Here is an 18,438-nt window from a genome sequence, read left to right as displayed (position 1 = left end):
AAGGAAGGCCTTGCAAAACAAAATTTAATTTAAAGCAGCTTTTAAACTGATTGAGGCCTGTGCTGGCACCACCACTTTTCAATGCGCCAGTCAAAAGCAATTGGTTATAATCTAAAGGCTGGTTGTCAGATAAAAATAGGTCTTTCCTGCCATCAGTAACACCAAATTCCAGTAGATTTACTTGACCAGCTAGCTGCTAAGGCCTGTGCAGTGGGAGCCAGCATTACTAACACAGGTCTCACATATATTACAGTCAAAAAAAGCGCAGAAGTGTTCTGAATTACTTCCCTCTACCCAACTGCTCTGCTGGCACGCCAAGCTCCATCCTCAATCCATGCAGGGTTAGCTGGTCTAAAGCCAGGGGATGTGAGCGCCCCATAATTGACCTAAAGGTTAGAGAGGGAAAGTAACTCAGCCAGCTCTCCAACAGACACCGTTTAAAGTATGGGCTCGTGTTAGGCCACGAACTAAAACGGAAATTGCCTGATCTCTCCCTTCGTTTTTTGGATGGTCTCAAAGTCATGACCTCCAGTTACCAATTCCTTGACCAACAGAAATCACTTTTCCCTACTCACATCAAAACCCCTCATAATTCCGAAAATCCCCACCATTTCGCCTCTTAACTTTCTCCATTGGAATGAAAAGAACCTCAGTTTCCCGAGTTTTTCCTCATCCCGATAGCCTTTCATACACAGTACGGCACAACAGTGGAGGCTGTTCAGCCCAGCATGCCCGTGTGAGCAGAAAAAGAGCTGTCTAACTTGGTCCCATTCTCTGTGTCATTCCTTATAGCTCCGCAAAGCTTTCCTTTAATTTAACCAATTCTCTTTTGAAAGTTGCCATTGAATCTGCTTCCACCACCTTTCATACTGCGCATTTCAGATCACAGCAAATCACCATGGAAAAAACATCTCTCCACATCTCACCTCCTTTTCTTTGCCAATTATTTCAAACCTGTGTTCTCTGGTTACCGCCCCGACTGCCATTGGAAACTATTTCTCCTTATTTACTTTATCAAAAGCATTCATGATTTTGAACACCTCTATCAAATCTCCCCTTAACCTTCTCTTCTTGAAGATGAACCCCACTTTCTCTATGTAACCCTCATTCTTATGTATCCATCTCAGTAAATCTTCTCTGCACCCTCTCCAAGGCCTCAATGCCCTTCCTAAAAAGTGTGGTACCCACAATTGGCCATAATGCTCCAACTGAGGCCTAACATACTACTTATAACGGTCTGGCTGAACTTCCTAGCTTTTGCAGTCAATGCCTCTTATAATAAAGCCAATAATCCTTTTTAACAGCTCTTCTTTTAAAACAGCCTTCTCAACTTGTCCTGCCATCTTCAAGGAGTTGCGCACATACATGCCAAGTCCTGTGTCTCTGTTCTAGCACCCCCTCCACGCCCCCATTAAAAGCGTATCATTTATTGTTTATATCGCCTGTCCTCATTCTTCTTACCATAATAAACCACTTCACACTCCTCTGCATTAAACTGCATCTGCCATGGATCTGGCCATTTCACTCATCTGTGCATATCCTCCTGAAGTCTGTTACTATCCTCCCCACTGTTCACCACATTCCCAAGTTTTGCCTCAACAACAAATATGCACATACACATAAGCACACACATTTACAAATAAACGTATATTGCCGACACTCACCATCAAGATTCACATTTAAGAATGGCCACGATCAGATATCAGAGACATGCTGATGTCCATGGAACCACAGAGAGTCAATGCCTTCAGGAGAAGAGAAAAAAGGAAGAAAATTAGTGAGAAGAAGAAAGAAAACATGATAGATTCAAAAAACTGTCCCTGCTGTGCATTATCAGTGCTTTAACTAACGCACGGAACCACGGTATGAGAAAGTCTAGGTTTGAGCCCATTCTCCTCAAAAATTCATCCTTGATCTGTGTGAGACAGAAGTGTCTGAACCTGGCAGGTCGATCAAGCACGATGCTGGAGTCAGGTTACCAGATCCATTCACTCAGCCGACATGTGTTTGTTTAAAAAAAACCCAAAAAGGACAATTAGAGGTAAAAAATAATTCAGAGTCAGAACACAGTCACCTGTTGCCAATTTTTTTGCTTAAAACATGACATTTGTTGTAGCTTTTTTTTGTCAGAATTACTCGTGATGCAATGAAACATACAAGTGATGTACTGTTAGCCAGGGAGTGTTCCTGTAATTATATCAGTGAACAAGGCAAAGCAATTCAGTGACCTTTTTGTGTAAGACTATTTAAGTTTCACAAATATTACTATTCTTCATAAATATTCTTTGATGATTCCGTAGCCATTTTGTGATCACTTACTCACTTTGCAAAATCCTTTTTTAAAAAAAGGAGTGAATTCTAAAAAAAGCATTTGGGCGATTGTCACAAAAAAGGTCAAGTATTCGTTACAGCAAAAGTCCAGTTTTATATTTATGTACAGATGGACAGCGGCCCAGCTCAGCAAAAGTATATCCTACTGATACAGGAGGAGGAGTGAAAGCAGGAAACTTGTACATCTCACCCCTTAAAAGCATGAGAAATATAAAAGAAATATCCTTTGCCTCAATGAACGGAGGAAGGTTTGTGAATAAGTGGCACCTCACTGAAATCTTAAGGCGTCTCTACAGACCTTCAGCTAACGCACTTGGCAATAGGCCAAACAAAAAAAAAAGGTGATTTAAATCAATCGACACAAGTCATGAGGGCCACCACAACGGCATTAGCAGAGAGTCTGCAGTGAATGATACCAAAGATATTGCACACTGAGCTGCTCCTTCCTTCTATCTGTCTAGAATCTATTGTAGATTATCTCATTCTATCGCTTTCATGTTATTAGTAGCAACATACAAAACATAGCTGAGAATTAAAAACCTCGCTTCACTTCTTCGACAATCCGGTTTAGGTTCTTAAGTGGTTTTTTTGCTACCTGGTGGGTTCAGGCGCACCTCCGCGAAGGACTGGACTGTAGAGATATGAAGGTCCATGTTGAAATAAAGAGAGAAAACGCTGGAAATACTCAGCCAGTCGGACAGCGTCTGTGGACCTGAGCATTTCCAGCACTTTCTGTTTCTACTTAAATTTCTGGCATCTGCAGTATTTTGCTTTCGTATTGATGTCGGTCGCAGTACTTGAAGCTGTATAATTATCCTCTTTCTAGGTAACTGCTCCATAGTCTTGGCCATGCTCAGAAATATTAGCATTGAATAAACTGGTCAGTGTGGTTTGTGTAAAATTTATGCTTTAATGGTATATACATGCGGCACAAAATTGAGTCTATGGAGTTAATCACAGATCACACCTGGACCTCAGTGGTGGAACAGCCTTGAGGGTCTAAATGACCTTCTCCTGTTCCTATGTTTTGACACAACATAATTAGAAATAACAGCACTTTGAAGTCAGTTTTATGGTGAATGTTGGGGCATACAGACTAAACTGTTGCCTTTTAAACAAAAGAAGAGAGCCATTTTATTCGACTGCACAGGTAGTGTAAATTAATTCTCAAAGGAAATCTTAGTTTCTTTTACACAGCAGCTTGGTCCAATACAGAAAGCCAGCTGCCATATTCTCTGGCACTTTACTTGGTCATGTGAGACTGGTCTTCCGATGAACTGGTCGCACTGCTAGGGGGTCCCAAACATTCCTGTGCAGACTGGCCGTGCCATTGCGGCCAGTGCACACATGAGGAACACCGACACTCCATCGTCTCACCTGCAGGAGGACGACTTCCTGATATGGCCACTGATAGGTGTTTCTGGCGAAGAGTCTTGTAAGGCAACCAATAAAAGCATCATGGCAACAGATCATCCTCGCCGCAGTCTGAAAGTACCCACCAGGTTTGCCGATACTTACTCCCAGCTGCACAGCTGTTAGCCAAGGAACAACACAACTGCATCAGAGGGCAGGACTAGGGTTGGAAAACACTTGGGAGCAGCCATGTTTTCAGCTGCTCAACCTTGGGGGTCAATAATGTGCGGTCAGCTCATTTAAATATTTCACCAGCACTCATTGGCCTGGGCGTCCTAAGGTGGCCTTGGGCTGGAAGCTGGCACATCAGGCGCTTGTGACGAGTGACAGGCTATTGACTGGCCTAATTTTTCTGGCATTTTTCCTTTGTTTCGGGGCCAGGGGACTCGAGCCTCCTTGCTGGATCAGGCCACAGAAAAGTGGGCAGGTAACGAAGGGTGGCTCTCTAATGCGGGAAAAGTCAAACCAGTTGCAAAACTCCTCCTTTCTCTCTGGGCCTCCCCTTAGTCATCCGTTCTGAACAGGTGCACACCGGTGACAGTGTCATTCCAGCTCCCCAATAGCAATAAGTCAGCCTTGTGGAAAGGTTGCTAGCTGACCTTACTCAAGAACCTGATGTGTTCAGTGCTGGCCTCTTTCACTGTATTATCAGCCACTTCATTTCAGCACTACAGCGATGGAAAAACAAAATTAATCTGGATTTAATACTTCCAACATTGCAGCAAACTGCCTAACTCACTTCGCCATTTAGGAAGACTATACCATCAGCTCTGGAGTTGAGCTCCGTGTTAATTTGTCTTCTCTCTGCTAAGGCTGGAGAGGCAAGAAGGACATCAAGAACACCTAAGGTTGGAGGAGTTGCAGATAGTGAAGAGGATTGTCAAAGGATACAACGGGATATAGATCGGTTGGAGACTTGGGCGGAGAAATGGCAGATGGAGTTTAATCCGGACAAATGTGAGGTAATGCATTTTAAAAGGTCTAATACAGGCAGGAATTATACAGTAAATGGCAGAACTTAAGTGCATCGGCGGGCAGAGGGATCTGGGTGTACAGGTCCACAGGTCACTGAAAGTGGCAACGCAGGTGGATAAGGTAGTCAGGAAGGCATATGGCATGCTTGCCTTCATTGGCAGAGGTATTGAGTATAAAAGCTGGGAAGTCATGCTGCAGCTGTATAGAACCTTGGTTAGGCCACACTTGGAATATTGCGTGCAATTCTGGTCGCCACATTACCAAAAGGATATGGAGGCTTTGGAAAGGGTGCAGAGGAGGTTTACCAGGATGCTGCCCGGTCTGGAGGTTATTAGCTATGAGGAGAGGTTGGAGAAACTCTGATTGTTCTCACTAGAGCGACGGAGATTGAGGGGCAACTTGATAGAAGTTACAAAATTATGAGTGGCATGGACAGAGTAGATAGTCAGAAGCTTTTTCCCAGGGTGGAAGAGTCAATTACTAGGGGACATAGATTTAAGGTGAGAGGAGAAAACTATAGAGGAGATGTGCGGGGCAAGTTTTTTACGCAGAGGGTAGTGAGTGTCTGGAATTCGCTGCCAGAGGAGGTGGTGGAAGCAGGTACGATAGTGGTGCTTAAGAGGCAGCTTGACAAATACATGAATAGGATGGGAATAGAGGGATACAGACCCCGGAAGTGCAAAATGTTTTAGTTGACGGGCAATATGATCGGCGCAGGCTTGGAGGGCCGAAGGGCCTGTTCCTGTGCTGTACTTATCTTTGTTCTTTGAATCAATCCTGAATAGTCAAGTCCGTTACTTTGTGGGCAGGAAAGACTTGCATTTATATAGTGCCTTTCACAACCTCGGGACCCCACCCCAAAGCATTTTACAGCCAATGAAACGCTTCTGAGGTGTAGTCACTGTTGCATTGTAGGAGGTGAGGCAGCCAAATTGTGCACAGCAAACGCCCACAAACCGTGATGTAATGATGGATCAGGCCATCTGTTTTAAAGATTTTGATCAAAGGATAAATATTGACCAGGGCACCCCTGAGTGTAATTATCCTCCTTGATTCTTGCCATTAGGCTCTCCTAGAAACCGATTGGCTCCAGTACCTGAAAAAAGTTAACATTGGGTTTAAGCTACTGCGAGGGCAGCTTAACCCACGACATAGGGAGAAATGCCTTTAAAGAAATTCAGACCTTTATTTGACGCCTGACGGACAGAGTTGGGAGAAACACGCTATCCTATCAACTGTTCCAGGAATAACTTTCTGAAGTTACATAGCAAGAGGATCAAAGAGTCACTCCACAATTGGATGCTGTTCTTGCATCAATGTTTAATGAGCAGTTCGAGCCCATCTGATATATTGCTACCAGTTGCTCTTAAGATTCTACCTGTACCTGAAGAAAAATTTCAACATTGCAGTTAATACCTAGCGGGTAAAGGCACACCTCCATGAAGGACTAGACCACAGGCTATCCAGGTATGAAGGTCAACATTAAGTTAGTTGATCTTGGCTAGTGCAGCAGCGGAGGTGGTACAATTAACCTCCTGGGCAACAGAGGGATAACAAGCTAGGGTTTCGACTAATTATGACAGGGTGACTAGGACATACAGGTCCGATGAGAAAATATTGGATTTATATAGCATATTATCAGGCCTTAAGAAATATTTCAAAATGCTCCACGTACATTGGATTCACATCAAATGGACTGATAATTATAGAGGTAAATTCAGCAATTTGCATGTCACAAGCTCTGACAAACAGCAACGGAATAAAAGGTTATCTGATCTGTTTGTAGTGCTGCTGGTTAGGGCTTTGCTAAAAGTTTTGCTCTTCTTTCAATAATGAGCTGAACCACAGGCGACTTAGCTTAAAAAGTCGTCCAGAGAAAGCACCGCTGACAACTCTGCATCTCCGCAGTACCGAAGCGCCAGTCTCGTTTACATACTCCAGTCCTAGAATGAGGTGCATACACAGACTTGCCAATGAATACTCCACAGAGGAGCAGTCAACTTCTCAATGGGTGGCTCTCTTCGCCAAAGCCTCTCACATGCCTAAACAGTTGGTGAAAAGTTACATTTGCTGTTGTGCTGAGTATGGATGCCCATCTTGCAGCCAAATGAGGAAACTTATTTGAGACGACAGCTAATAAAAATGTATTATACGCAGACTGGGCTTGAGGGCATCCAATTCTAAGGGCGGGTTTCAGTGATGAGTCTGACTGGTTGCCAGAAGCAAACAGCTGCTGGTGAAGCTTCCTATGCCTGAAACTGGTGAAACCAATGCTTGATGGGGAATGGTTTAGTTCTGAGCCACAATCAGGACTGCGGCAGTAAACGGACATATTGTGGAGAGTTATGCTGCCCACTATGCTGCTCACAAAGAGCTCTGAGTAACTGAGTCCAAAGAGCAATGCACAAAGCCACAGTTGTTCGTTGTCCGATGACCGAGTGACTAGCCTCTAGGGGTGCTGAGGGGGGTTGACTGGGGTTGGGGGGGGTTTGCAATGCGGAGGAGGAGGGGAAAGTAAATGCGATCTTTCTGGGCTCAAGGAGGCTCTATGATGGCAAATCTGGTGACGGGATTGTGGAACCACGTGGCAGGCCCAGTAAATGGATACCGGAAGCAGGCCATTCTGCAATTATTCCAGAGCACAACCGAACATTGGTCAGACTCAAATAATGGAACTTGGGAGTGGCTCACCCGTCACCGAGGCTGGGGTCCTTGCCCTTTTGATTCAAATAATCCGACAAGCCTCAACGGCCCACCTTGTAGGGGGGCCCTGTCCGGACCCTGCAGCAAGAAACGCACCAGTGCTTTCTGCTGCTAGGCTGCATGATGGGTTAGCTGGTACAATGCCAGCAATAATCCTGCAAACCCAGATGTTAACTCTCTGAACTTAGAGAAGTGCCAAGTTTCTCCAGAAGGAAAGAGAATGTACTTCGCTTCAGTCAAACAGAGACTATACTTAAGAACACAAGCAATGGGAGCAGGGGTAGACCACTCGGCCCCTCAAACTGGATTTCTCAGTAGCTTGATTTGAAGATTAAAATAGAATGACAGCTTTTCGACTGGCCACAATAAAGCAAGAATGGGACTTAAAGCAACAGAGGAACACAAGGTAGGCAGTTACCAGCTGAGCAAATTAACACTTCATAGTGGGATCGGTCTTACCAAAATATAACGATGAGATCAAGTTTTAGTCAGATCAGTGTTAGCACTCTGACTCAATCAGGAGGCTGTGGGTTCAGGTTCCACTTCAAGAATCTAAGTCAAAAGTGAAAGAAGACATGCGAACATACAAATTAGGAGCAGGAGTAGGCCACTCGGCCCCTCGAGCCTGTGCCACCATTCAACAAGATCATGACACTCCAGTGCAATGCAGAACTGAGGGAGTGCTGTAGCATCGGTGGCACCATCTTTCAGATCGGATATTCAACTGTGGACCCATCAGCCCTCTCAGGTGGATGACCTATTCCTGGCCATTATCCATCCCTCAACCAACACTTAATAACATATCATCTGATTTTCTCATTGTTGCTTGTGGGAGCTTGCTGTGCACAAATTGGCTGCTGTGCTTCCAACATTACACCAGTGACTATACTTCAAAAATATTTTATTGAAGATTGTGAAAGGTGCTCCATAAAAAAGTCCTTCTGAAGAGTCCAATTTTGTTCAGTGTGCAGTTTTGCTGGCTCTGTTGTGCAGTTGTGTTTATTATTTGTGGTGACCACACAAACAGGATTTATGGCCATAAAGCACTTGTGGTCACAGTAACTGGAAACACAGGCATGTGCACCAGACTTTGACACAACACTGGAAAAAGGGAATAACTGTAGGCTCGACTGTTGAAATAAGTCATTGCCCTGCAGACCTTGTTGGTATAGTACTGCACAAAGTCAAAGAAGAACCTTCATTTACAGTATTCATCTCTGTCCCCTTCTCGTCCGAAGGCCTGGGTACAGTTGTTGTCAACAGTTCCATGGCACTGGCAGTCAGGGTTCCCAGTGGATATTATTGAGGTAGGTGCCTAGACAAGCACTGATAGTCATAAAGGCATGACTGACAAGGCTACCTCTGGCCTCACCAGATATCCACATGATGGTGTATTTTCCCACAGGACATGCATTTTCCCCCGCTCTCTCTCCCTCTCTCTCTCACACACACATACTTTAACTGCACAGGGATGAGACAGCTTTGAAAATTGAGCAGTCCTTGTTATATTGAGTGAAGGATCAATGTTTTGGCACAAAACACTACCCTCCTTATATCCTGATTACTTCTGTTTAATACAAAGCACACCGACTGCGAAACAATTGTAGAGAAACAATGAAATACTTTACCTATCATTAATAACCAAGAGAGAAAAAAACAATGTATTTGGCCAGGCTATCTGTCACATCAGCGGGTCTCTTGACTGCTTCTGATTGCATCAGGTAACTAAACTGATGCAATCCATAAATAGCAGAGTGTGGGAACTGATCCAAAGGCCTGGCCATATGACAAATATAAACAGCTTTATTTGTGTCTCTGAAAAGGTTACCTAAGACATTAACTTGACTGTTTGCTCCAGAAACACCCATCAACCTGCTGTGTCTCCAACATCCTTCAGTTTTAGTTTCTGATTTTGAAGCATCTGCAATACTTAGCTTGTTACTTGTATGCTTATAATCACGCTGACGTCTTAACACAAGGAGGCAAAGAAGGCAGGACTTCAGATCCCATAGCATTTAAAGTGGCTTACGCAATTCTACATCATTTAGAATAATTCTGTCAGTCATGTGGGAGTGTTCTGGAACATTCTGTTGCAATGGAATAAAAAATTAACAATTCTGACTTGCACTGTTTTCCATCACTGCGCCAGGCTATCACCATGGAAACGTTGAATTTCCTGCACTGGTGTGTTGTTCCGACATTCTCAACAGGATAATGTTCAGGAGTGTTTGTTGGTGTAAATCCATGGGGAACTTCGGGTTTTATAACTGTCTACCATTTCACATTAGCTCAAATTGGGAGGAATCTTATGAGGCCCACGGAGGTGGGATTGAAGATGGGACTGGGAGGGAAATCAGAAAGGTCCATGTTGGGTTGGTGGCCCACACGTTCATACCTCCAGGCGATCTTGCTGGAGGCAGGGTCATACCAGCAATGGCTACTGGCTTGGTTGGCAGCTGCATGGTAGCCAATAGGTAGCAACTAGCAGGGCAGTGAGGACTCCGCCTGGATCAGAGCAGCCTCCTGTCGAGTGCCAAGCCAGCAGCTTAGCGGAGGCAGCCTCCCAGTGGCAGGCTGAATGGCCATCGCACAAGAGCCAGAGGTTCCACGCCCCAATGATGGGGGGGGGGGCGTGGGCAGGAAAGGCCTCACCCACCTGACTCCACTTGAGAACTTTCCCCCTTACTCCAAGAGGCCTACTGCCTCTGCCTTGAGGAGACGCACGCCTTTGAGGACACCCCCATTTTGAGGCGTCCCTCAAGCTCTCCTTTCTGCCTGATCAGAGTGCACCTCTCCCGGTGAGGCTGCTGGCCTTCCAAAGCTGCGGGCCTTCCAATTGGGCCTGCAGCTCCAGGAACCCGTCCACCATCTCTAATTGGACCGGGGGTGGGAGAGCTGGAAACGGCCTCTTAATTGACAGGAAGGCTGCGTCGGCTGGTTTGGGGGGTGGGCCCACAGACCATGGGGACCCGCATCTATCACCGACAGATGAAACCTTTCAAATGCAGTCAAGATTGCACCCATTCTGTCTGGGAGGGAGAATGATCACATACCCACCACCCCCACAGTTTACTCACCGATTAGCATCTGCACACTTCCTTCAATAGCTGTACTGTGCTGTGAATTCAGATTCTGGTAGAATTAGAGAAAGTTGGGTGGTAGTAATTCAAATCAGTTTGTTTAAGGTTGAACTGGAAGAATGCTTGACTGCTATTAGAACAAGACTGAGTTACCGGCTTAATCTCGATGACAGACAAAAGCAGAGTTATTTCTTTTGGTAAAAGAAAAGCTATTTTTCTTCGGAAAAGTTGTCTTGCTCAGTGCCGGCAGGGTGAGGGCAGTAGATTGGAGTGACATTTTGCAGCTGCCTTGCGACAAGTCCGGCCATACTCTTACAGAACAAGAGGGGCAAATCGCAGGGCTTTAAGCAGCCCAGCCACACAGTAACATTGGCTAGCACCTGGAAAGCGATCTTCCATTGGACTCCAACACTGCACATGGAGTGTGGGATGGACACCAAGGATAAAAGGCAACAAATCCGAGCGAAACAATCATCTCCGCCTAACCCAGCGGTGGGCAACCTGCTGCCCACAGGCCGTATGCGGCCCATTAGGGTTCTGACCTTTCTGACCATGTTCAGGGTTGCCAGATTCCACTGGTTTCTGTCCATGTAGTTTTTTCCTACCGGTATTACTAAAACGACAAGCAACACAAAGCAAGGGCCCGTGAAGTGAGGTGCAGACCGATTGCACACAGCATTGACTGAGAGAGCCGTGCGCTCTCTCTCTCTGCGTCCAATCAAATCGCTGCTACGGTTCAATTGGCACAGCCCGCAAATTCTTATTCATGGGGTCATGGTTAGTGCCCGAGTTCAGTCTTGCGGCCCACTGAGATGAAGGAGGGCCACTCGCTAGCCTAGGTCGCCCATTACTGATCGAACCCCTCTCCCTTCCTTCTGTTGCTAACCTCCTCCACAATACGAGCAGCGACACAAGTTAAAAACATAGTAACATTGGAGGATGGCGATTCCTGAATTGAAGATACATGGAACTCTGTGACAGCACAATCCAGTACGAAGGTTTATCGAACATACATACCGAACATAGAAACAAGGAGCAGGGGTAGGCCATTCGGCCCCTCAAGCCTGCTCTGCTATTTAATAAGATCGTGGCTGATCTGACAGTAACCTCAAATCTGCATCCCGTCTACCCCTGATAACCTTGCTAGGCAATAATCTATCCGCCTCTGCCTTAAAAATATTCAAAGACTCTGTTTTCACCACCTTTTCAGGAAGAGAGTTCCAAAGACTCACGACCCTCAGATAAAAAGTTTCGCCTCATCTCAGTTTTAAATGGGCGACTCCTTATTTTTAAACAGTGACCCTTAGTTCTAGATTCTCTCACAAGAGGAAACATCCTCTCCACATCCATCCTGTCAAGACCCCTCAGGATCTTATATGTAAAATAAGTAATAAGTACTAAATAATAAGAAGTAATAAGCAGAATGCTGAAGGTGCTGGATATCCAACACAAGAGTGTAAATGCTTGAAACACTCAACAGGTCAGTCAAACATTTTGTGGACAAATAAACATAGGTGTCTTTCAGTAGAAGAGCTTCCTCTGAACAAAGTCTGGCATGTTAGCACATCTGATCTCTCCAGAGATGATAGCTGGCCTTCATAGTTTAAGGTTCTGACAATGGCGAGTATCAAGTGCTCTCAGTTATTACAGTCACAGTCTTATATTAGTCACAAAATCATCATTAACAGCAGTATGCTGCACCTTTCAAATCATCCGTATCATCTCTGCAATGTCACCCATCTCAGTCCTTGCCTTTGTCCTTCTGCTGCTAAATTCTGCACCCATGTTTTTGCTGTCTCCAAGTTTGACGATTCCAAAGCTTTCCTGGTCAGCTGCCCATCTTCCACCATCCATGAACATGAGGTCACCCAAAACTCTGCTGCCCGTACTCTGACTTGCACCAATTTCTATTTCGTCATCACCCATGTGCTCTCGGACTTAAATTGGTTCCTGGTTAAGCAACACTTCAAATTCTCATGCCTGGGTCCTTCCTGGCCTTGCCTCTCCTCAGTTCTATAGCCTTCTCCAGTCTTACAACCCTCCAAAGCTCTCTGCGCTCCTCCAATTCTGGTCTCCTGTGTATCCCTGATTTTCGCCTCCCTCCGCTGGGAGCCGTGCCTTCAGCTGTCTAAACCTCAAATCTCACTACCCATCCTGCATAAAAAGGCTCTTTAAAAAATGTAGTAAAAACAGAAAGTGCTGGAAAAACTCAGCAGATCTGGCAGCACCTGTGGAGAGAGAAACAGAGTCCATGTCTTGAGCCCAATATGACCCTTCTTCAGAACTGCTCCGATGAAGTGTCATATTGGACTCGAAACTTTCACTGTTTCGCCCTTCACAGATGCTGCCAGACCTGCTGAGTTTTCCCAGTGCTTTGTGTTTATTTCGGGTCTCCAGCATCTACAGTATTTTGCTTTTACTCCTGGAAGGAAACCCCTTTTTTCGTCACCTGCCCTAACTGCTCCTTATGTGGCTCTTTCTCAAATTCTGCTCGATAACGCTCAAGTGTTTACCACTTTAAAAGGTGCCAAATAAATGCAAGTTGCTGTTATTGCAACCCAGAACATTTTGTGGACAGCAGAGAGCTCAGCTGACAGGGTGACATAAGCCAAGGCTCAAAAAGTGAGCAACTGGTTGTGAAAAGGTACCTGTTTACCAAGTCTAAAAATAGCCAAATTTAAAAAAAGAATTACAGTGTAGTAGGGTGGTCACATTTCAGGAAGATCTATTCCAGAACGGCAGTGATCACATCCATAATCCTCCGAGCTGAAACAAGGCTCACTTTTCTAGGACTGTTGCCAGCCTACTGCATCTCACTCGTGTGTCAACGTCGATGCATGCAGTTTAACGCATGTGCTGACGGAGGAACTGGAGCCGGAGGGGGAGGGAGGGGTCAGCTTTTGGGATGAAGTAATCATGCAGTGTGAGTTCTAAGAAAAAAAATGCCCCAGTCAAAATTTCTCAGAAGTAGCCGAGTGAAGCTGATCATCTTCAAGGACTGACTTCAGCTGCCCTACACCAAGGTTAAATTGACTTTCTTTCTGTCCCATAGCTGTCAAAACCATACCTGGAGGGGTCACTTGAGCAGAGGGAGTTGCACTCCCAGTGGCAATTATGAACACCGCAGCCACGGGGGTTCTGGGTGGGGGAGGCCCACGCAGACCACCACTGAAAGTTTCTTACTCGCTGACCCGCACAGGATTGTCCCCACTCAATACTCATGGCGGTACAGCCACCGCGGCTTCCACTCTCATCGCACCCTTGTAACTTAGAAAACATCTCCCAGGTGCTTCACGGGGCACGAGGGGGGAAAACAGGCAAATGGCCAAGACGGACCAAGGTCGACCAAAAGCTTGGTCAAAGATGCGGATTTTGAGGAGGGTCTTAAAAGATAATGGAGTCAGGGGAATGAAGCATTTGGGTGAAGTGGTTAGGAGTGAAGGGGGTTTTAGCAATGGGGAGGACAAGGCCTCGGAGGGAATGAAAAATTTAATTAGAGCCCTTGGGGAAACTGGGAGCAAATGCAGGTCAGGACCAACAGGGGGTGTGGGCAAGCCAAATGCTGTGATACACGCAGGGCTTCAGGTGAGCTCAAGCTTATGGACGATTTTAGTGCCGGATGGACCAAACTAGAAGGGGAATCATATGATGATACAGAAGTGCAAGTGGGCAGTCCTTGCAATGGAGACGAATTGGGATCAGGAGCTCCATCAGGGGCAAATAGGACACTAAGGTCGACAACAGCCCAGTTCAGCTGACAAAGTGTGCAGGAAAGGGGACCAAAAGAAGATGACTTTGATCTTCTCCTCTATTTTTCAGCTGGAGGAGATGGTGGTACGTCCAAGAATCTATAGCAGCACTGAGGGAAAAGAGATATACGGCCAGGTAGCGGAGGAGTACAGCCAGGTATCACCCACATACACCTGGACGTTGACTCCATGTCTTTGGTTAATGGTGCCAAGAGGTTATCAAGAAAGTGAAGGAGTCTAAGTAGGGATTCCTGTGGGGATTGCGCAAAATCGGAAGAGAAGTCGTTTCTGGAGATGGTCTGGCTATGAATGGATGGGAAGGATTGGAATCAAGCAATCCCACTAAGCAGAGGAAAGGAGACATTGGAGAAGGATGATGTGGTGAACCATTGCAAAGGTTGAAGCAACTTTGAGGGGAATAGGGAAGGATGATGTACCATGGTCAGAGTCTCACAACATTGTTCATACCTCTGGCTTCGGCCGTTTCGGTGGGATGGGGTGAGTGGAACCCGACTGGAGGGACTCAGGATGGAGATAGTACGGATCAGGGAAGTGGGGACGCGTTCAAGGGTAATGGAGAAAGATAAGCCAGATTGACGATGGGTGTTGGTGGGAAAAAAGAGGATGAAGTTGGATCTTTTTGAGGGGGGTGAGGAAGTGGAAAAGAAAGGGGACAGTGATTAGGGTGAGGGAACCATTTACAATGATAGTTTGCGTGAGAGCCGGGAAAGAGAAGTTCAGTTGTGAGAAATTTAGAAGTGATAAGGGAGGAGTGGGGAGGGGGATCTCAGGAATGAGATAAACTAAGAGATTTTTACCTGGTGCAGGGAGGGCAATGGAATATGGGCGAGAGAAGCAGTATCCAGACAGTTAAAGCTGAGAATCCAAGTATTATGCAGCTGCAATTGTACGACACCTTGAGATGCAAGCTATACAGACATTAATAAAACGTCATCCAAGAGACTCAACCAATAGAGGGTATAACTGAGGCTGAGTTCTGAAGAACAGGAGTAAAATGCAATGTTTTGGTTAAATTGCATGACCACTACTACACAAAGACATTGCACAGGACACTTCAACAGCTTATTGTGGGTGTACAGCATCATCTTCATTAAATCCTCCCATTGTTCTCAACCTGCCTTGTAATATTTCTAGCATGTTCTGAAAGTGATTGATGACATGCCACGTCTAACAAAGATCTCTGGGGGCAATCTCTGTTCTTTTCACAATCGTGCCAAGGGATCTGCTCCTCCACCCCTATCTCCTGCAATGAAAGCCACCTCACCGGTGACTTAACTGATCAAACATTCTTCACACATGAGTCAAAACAGTGTCAAAGGTGGCCCTGATCTTGACCACATATCTCCTTTCTGCCAGCGATCAAATCTCTATAACCCAGGGCCACCAAATGTAATTGTGATGCCCCAGGTGCCAGCCTGAGTGTGTCTGGGACCTTCCAGTTACATACAGTTGTGTTTCACAGGCTACCCCACTGCCCACAAGGGTTTTTTGAAGGGAGGCGGCAAGTTGGGGGGGGGGGTGGGGAGAGTGGCAGCCCACATTACTTTCAATATAAAAACCCAGATTTGAGAGTCAGACTTTCTAACACATCAAATTCCCGCACATTAGAGACCACAGTCAAGCCACATGACCACAGAAACACTCGCACCTGAATGCTTCAAATAATTTTCACTAAATATATATAGGTTCAGTAAAAAGATGTCGTGCTGTAAATAAACCCTGGGTAATCCTGATATGAAATGCTTTACAATAACTAAGCTATCATCTGAGTTATGCAGTCGCCCTCGCACGCAAGTTAAATGTGACGATTCAGATACCCAATAAAGTATCTTTCATCCCTCAAACTGTCTTCAGAGCCTTGGAGGGAAGCTGAAACAATCTAGTGCCTGGGCTGGAGGCAGCACGAGAGGGCATGGTGAAAACATCACTGCCTGACTTCCTCCAGCCCCGTCTGCAACACTGAGGTTTCTCCGTCTAGACAGCAGCCTTTCAATTTGAAACTGCGCATGATCACCTCATTTTTCAACAAAATTTCACATCAAGTCCAATAAGGCATTCTGTATATCTGTCGCTGATCCACACTACACACACTCATAAACCTAGCCCGGGTGCTGCGCCAGGGCTGATGGATGATTAAAGAAAATGCACCGATTGACACACGGGCCCAAAATAGCCTGGCACTGTAATCCAGTCAGTGGCGGAGATTGGCACAAGTAACAAAGAAACAGTGAAAATCATCTCGAAGGATCTCAGTCAGCAGGAACTGAGCTGTGTCATATGTTTATAGCCAACCTCTGCTGACTAACACCAATAACCCAGAGATATAAAATCTAGAAGCGCAGCCAGCCTGGAATTTAACATAACATCCTTCCACATTAGCGAGTAATGACTTTTAAAGCTGAACCTCGGCTCCATCAGGGAACGCCAAGAGAGGGAGAGAGAGAGAGAAAACAATGTTTTTCTTTTGATTAGATTAGTCTAAACTACATTTACAGATTTAAAAAGGATGCTGTTTGTTGTCTCCATGTCTGTCAACTTCTAATTAGAATTCAGTCTGCAAGGAGGGGCATTTGCAAACACAGATTCGCCAGGGCAATGGGGGAGGATGGGAGCAATCCTGACCAGGGGTAACTGAAATAAAATAGCGTGAGAAATGATTCCCAGTGAATGAATCATTTCTGCATTAATGTCAAGAAACCAGATTGCGCATTCCCTAACAAGAGTTGTTGCTATTACTTTATACCAATGGACAAGATTCAGATGCCACAGTTCATTCAGGCATTTAAGAATGAGACTAAAGTTAAGAATCCAGAATAAACATCCACACAGCGGACTCACTCGCCTTAACATGTTTATTTGAAAAACTCTGCCCCAATTTTTTTTAAACATTTAATTATGGAAAGATTATCCCGCCCGCGGATGAGGTTTCCTCAAAAATCCAAAGGCCGCCCGGCCGATTCGCCCGCCCGCCAACCCTAACGTTGGGCGGGCCGCGAAAAATCCAGGTCAACTCATTGAATAATGGCCTTAGCTGGCCTCTTAACTGCTGGCGGCTGCGCTGTTGACTCTTGCGCGCCCGCCGACTGAACTATCACGCGAGATGACATTAGGGTGCTCGCCCGACGTCATCGCGCGCTATTTCACGCTCGTGCACGTTGGGCGCATGCCCGCACGCCAAGCAGAAAATCCTGCCCCTGATCTTTATGTAATGCCCTAATTTGAACTGTTATGTGCCTTTATAATTTTTATGAAGGAAGTATTGTTTTGGGAAAAAAAAGGTAAGGCTTTCTGACATCAGTTAGATGGGTGGCACTTTAAGGGAATCCGTGGCACATATTAATAAACTGGCCCTGCTTGATCTGGTCGGGTTCATTTATATAACATGGATCCCCTCGAGGCCTACACTGAGTCTAATAAACATGTACTCCAGCCTGATGCACTACTCCAGTGTACTACTGAGGGGCGTGAGGCCCTGTGAGGCGCAGTCCCCCAGACAAAACGTTAAACTGAGGCTCTGTCTGCCCTCGCAAGTCGATGTGAAAGATTCAAAGAAAAAAACAAAGGAGTGCACCCTCGTGTCCTGGTCAATATTTATCCCTCAACCAACATCATTGTGACAGATTGTCTGGTCATTTATCTCACTGCTGTTTGTGGGAGCTTGCTGTGCGTGACTGGCTATGTTTCCGACACTTCAAACGCACGTCACCGATCGAAAAGCGATTAGAGGCAACCCAAAGTCATGAAAGACTTTCTTTCCTATCCGACAGTGGGAATGTGCTAAATAAAATCGGGCAACAAACTCTTCTGCACTTACGAGGAGTGACGGGCAAGAAACTTAACACATTTTTGGGGACATAGTTGGCAGCAGCTTTCCTAAATTGGGTTTTGGCGATGGTAAATGAGTCTGGGGAAAAAGACCGTAGCTGACGTGGTGGGCACGGGGATAAAAAAAAAACCAAATCAAGCCTAGTGTGGAGGTGATGCTGTGAGGCGGGCGAGAGAGAGTCGGGTAGTCCTGTCTGCCACTCCGTCACACGTTGCCCTATTTGAAATGTGCAGCGCCACACAAGCAGAGGATGTGGTCGGCTCTGGTTGGCATAGCAGTGCACATCTTGGGCTGTCAGCTTCCTTTTTGGTAGCTGGTATGGCCATCACTGCACTTCCAC

General features: G+C 45.7%; 1 long non-coding RNA gene across 2 annotated transcripts in view; it reads right to left on the bottom strand.

Moving 5' to 3' along the window:
* The window catches only part of LOC144679520 (uncharacterized), a 227,233-nt gene that overhangs the window by 143,815 nt on the left and 64,980 nt on the right, over positions 1-18,438 (bottom strand). For both annotated transcript variants that reach the window (XR_013576356.1, XR_013576357.1), the window contains exon 3: positions 1,665-1,745. This is a non-coding gene — a long non-coding RNA (uncharacterized LOC144679520). The remainder of the gene's footprint in view (positions 1-1,664; positions 1,746-18,438) is intronic.

This window comes from Cetorhinus maximus, chromosome 4, assembly GCF_964194155.1.
Source record: "Cetorhinus maximus chromosome 4, sCetMax3.hap1.1, whole genome shotgun sequence".
Taxonomy (NCBI): Eukaryota; Metazoa; Chordata; class Chondrichthyes; order Lamniformes; family Cetorhinidae; genus Cetorhinus; species Cetorhinus maximus.
The sequence above is the reverse complement of the archived record's forward strand: the minus strand, read 5'-3'. Positions and strand labels throughout refer to the sequence as shown.